Consider the following 4,350-nt stretch of genomic DNA (forward strand, 5'->3'; position numbering starts at 1 on the left):
CAGAAAGAACCACTAGTCCCTCCACCATAGCATCTGACAGTTTCTTGCAATATTCTAGGATTTTAGCCTTAGTTTTCCTTGGTCCATTCCATGTGTTGATAACTCTTTATATGAATCATAGAATAGAATCATAGAAGTTTACAACATGGAAACAGGCCCTTCGGCCCAACATGTCCATGTCGCCCAGTTTATACCACTAAGCTAGTCCCAATTGCCTGCACTTGGCCCATATCCCTCTATACCTATCTTACCCATGTAACTGTCCAAATGCTTTTTAAAAGACAAAATTGTACCCGCCTCTACTACTGCCTCTGGCAGCTCGTTCCAGACACTCACCACCCTTTGAGTGAAAAAATTGCCCCTCTAGACCCTTTTGTATCTCTCCCCTCTCACCTTAAATCTATGCCCCCTCGTTATAGACTCCCCTACCTTTGGGAAAAGATTTTGACTATCTACCTTATCTATGCCCCTCATTATTTTATAGACTTCTATAAGATCACCCCTAAACCTCCTGATCTCCAGGGAAAAAAGTCTCAGTCTATCCAACCTCTCCCTATAAGTCAAACCATCAAGTCCCGGTAGCATCCTAGTAGATCTTTTCTGCACTCTTTCTAGTTTAATAATATCCTTTCTATAATAGGGTGACCAGAACTGTACACAGTATTCCAAGTGTGGCCTTACTAATGTCTTGTACAACTTCAACAAGACATCTTAACTCCTGTATTCAATGTTCTGACCAATGAAACCAAGCATGCTGAATGCCTTCTTCACCACCCTATCCACCTGTGACTCCACTTTCAAGGAGCTATGAACCTGTACTCCTAGATCTCTTTGTTCTATAACTCTCCCCAACGCTCTACCATTAACGGAGTAGGTCCTGGCCCGATTCGATCTACCAAAATGCATCACCTCACATTTATCTATATTAAACTCCATCTGCCATTCATCGGCCCACTGGCCCAATTGATCAAGATCCCGTTGCAATCCTAGATAACCTTCTTCACTGTCCACAATGCCACTAATCTTGGTGTCATCTGCAAACTTACTAACCATGCCTCCTAAATTCTCATCCAAATCATTAATATAAATAACAAACAACAGCAGACCCAGCACCGATCCCTGAGGCACACCGCTGGTCACAGGCCTCCAGTTTGAAAAACAACCCTCTACAACCACCCTCTGTCTTCTGTCGTCAATCCAATTTTGTATCCAATTGGCTACCTCACCTTGGATTCCGTGAGATTAAACCTTATGTAACAACCTACCATGCGGTACCTTGTCAAAGGCTTTGCTAAAGTCCATGAAGAAAAACTTCCTGACATTAGTCCTTTTAAACCTGTGCACCCTTGTGCTATTACCTTAGTTTAGTTTTAAGTAGTGTTCCAGTTTTACCTTCTCTATGCCATTTAGTATTTTATGTACCTATGTACGATCACCTTACGGTTGCCTCTTTCAAGAATGAAAAGCCCAAGTTTGCTCAGTCTTTCTTCATAATTCAGTCCTCTGAAACTAAGGATCAGACTCATGGTGCTTCTCTACAACACCTCCCCTGTGCCTCAGTGACCAAAACTGAACAAGGTAATCAAGGTGCATTCTGTACAGTATTAGCATGGTATTCCTATAGTATTAACTATGTAGGTGTGCATTCTTTTTGCTTTGTTGATTGCTGCTTTGCAGTGACTGTCTATTAACACCTTGAGATCTCAGAGCATTTCCACATATGATAGTCCCAACACATTTGGAATGTTCCATTAAGCATTTAGTCATCTTTGCATTTACTTACCTGTATAATAAAAAAGTAAAAAAGAGAACATTAACACAATCTCACCCAAATTATCAACCAGCCAAGAAAATGCAAGATAGATGACTTGGAATATTAATGTAATGTTAAAAAAAAGGAAAAGAATGCCTATTTGAACAAATTATGTCATCTTCTTGTTAAATCTGAAAGTTAAATGTTAGGAGTAGGTCCATTTTTGGAAAGAATTGATGGATCAAAATCTCCCAAATAGATATCAGTCCAGCATTTGTTTAATGGAGTTCTTTATAAAGGCATTGACCACCTTCAGTGTGTTTGTTGTGCTGTAGCTTTTCTTTTTTGTGGTGTAAAAAAATTGGCAGAATCATTTGGTCTATATAGCGAATGTGTGGTAATTGTCTAGATTTCCTTCTTGAGCAGAATTTACCACTTTTTGCCCCTCACGGTTGCCTCTTTCAAGAATGAAAAGCCCAAGTTTGTCCAGTCTTTCTTCATAATTCAGTCCTCTGAAACTAAGGATCAGACTCATGGTGCTTCTCTACAACACCTCCCCTGTGCCTCAGTGACCAAAACTGAACAAGGTATTCAAGGTGCATTCTGTACAGTATTAGCATGGTATTCCTATTTTAATTGCCCCTTTTAAGTTAGGTCAACTGGAATTAGGTCAACCAGTGGAATATTATAGCCTAGAAATTACTGTTGGTAATATTAGCAAACAAACAATCAATTTGTAAAACATTCCTGTGTCTGACATTGTAAAGGAAGCTTTATTCATTTTTGAAATCAGAGAGAAGAGTTCATCCTTGTTTGCGCTTGCAAAACATGAAGGGATGCGTGTGTCACAGGAATCAAAATGCATCCTAATCTATCTCTTCTCCCAGTGAGATGGAAGAATCCCACCACTCAGTGACAAATCTACCAGTCCGGGTCCTATTAATAAGTAAGGCTGGTTGGTCAATCATCAACAGTGCCCTGAATTGTCATCTTGAAGCCATCTCAACACCAAACTTACTTCCCCTCCAAGGAAGATAGTTCCTAGCTGTCATTAGGCATCTGACAAATGCAGGTCTGAGCCCTCACTAAATGGATTGGAGGTGCTAGGAGCTCCACACAAGCGCCATGGTGAGCACCACGACTCAACGTGAAATGTGTGAATGCATTGCCACCATTCTCCTAACCACACCACAGATTCACACCAGTAAACATGGTTCCACCAGTAGGAGGTGTGGAGCATCAACAGTTGTTTGCCACAACCGTGCAATAATGGTAGGTACCAAACCCAGAATCTATGAGCACATATTCTCATATCTGGCCTATAGGCAAGGCATTCCAGCGGTTGCTGTCCCAAGCCTCTACTTCCTTATGGCCTTTCACTATGATAGAAGAACTTACATAGGGCAGTTTGCAACATGCCAGCACCTTGATGTTTCAGCCTTCCAACTCCAGTGCTGCATACCAGGCTTAATCATAACCAACTGCTTTATCCAGGTCCTTAAGGGGCTTTAGCAAAGAGGTATGCCCACTGTGAAGCTGTCTCCCTCTCCAACATGCGGAGTAATATCAGGTATAGGCCAATAGCTCTCCTTTCCTGCAGTAATTCTATAATTGTGACAAGGGGGGGGCAATAGAAGGTGGCTTATTGAGCTGCATGTGGCATAGACATCATGGTAACTAAGGTTTTATTATAAATCAGTTTTGTTGCATGTCAATACTTATAGGGGTTCTCCTCAGAAGTTACCATATCAGTGGTGAGAATTCATTTCCAGTGGTCTCGGGTACGGCACCTCCTCCTTCCTGTGTCTCATAATAGAGAGATTAGGATCTGTTCCAATCTTGATTCCCAGCGCTTTAGTCCAGACTGTTACTGGCAAATTATGTCTTAAGCAACATACCAGCTGGAAAGGTTAGATTTTATAAAAATATTCATTTGTCTTCTCAAAGGAGGATTAAATATTTGCAGGGGGTGCAACTTGGGCAGTGTCAGTGTGAGATGGATATGGTAGCCTAGTGGTTATGGTACTGGACTAGTAACCCAGGGGTCATGAGTTCAAAATCCCACCAGTGAACTCTATAAATCAAGTAATTTGTGGGTTAGCACCAGAAAAGATGATCATGGAAAGCTGGAAAAACAAATAATTCACCAATGTCTTTCAGGGAAGGGAACCTGCTATTCCTATCTGGTCTGGCCACTGTTTGACTCCAGTCCCACACTACATAGTTGACCATTAATGCCCTCAGGGCATCTAGGAATGGGCAATAAAACGCTGCCTTGCTGATGTTGCCCACATCCTGCAAACAAATTTTTAAAAAAGGCAAGGGTGAGAAAACAGGGAAGACTTTTGAAAACAAAAATAAACAACAAGGAGATGTGTTACCACAAGGAGCTTTCTCATCAATGCAGATGGATCCACTGCCAGATGCAATTTGGGTTATTGCATAGAGAAGAAACAGCATTGAGGAATAACCACCTGTCAAAGACTGAGAATATTTAGTAGCACTATGTTGAGGGAGCAGCACATAACCTGACCTGGAAATTGCTATTACTGACTCTCATTACATAAGAATTGAAAAAACAACACTGGCATCTCTCA

The sequence above is a fragment of the Heptranchias perlo genome, chromosome 15 (assembly GCF_035084215.1).
Source record: "Heptranchias perlo isolate sHepPer1 chromosome 15, sHepPer1.hap1, whole genome shotgun sequence".
In the NCBI taxonomy this organism is placed as follows: Eukaryota; Metazoa; Chordata; class Chondrichthyes; order Hexanchiformes; family Hexanchidae; genus Heptranchias; species Heptranchias perlo.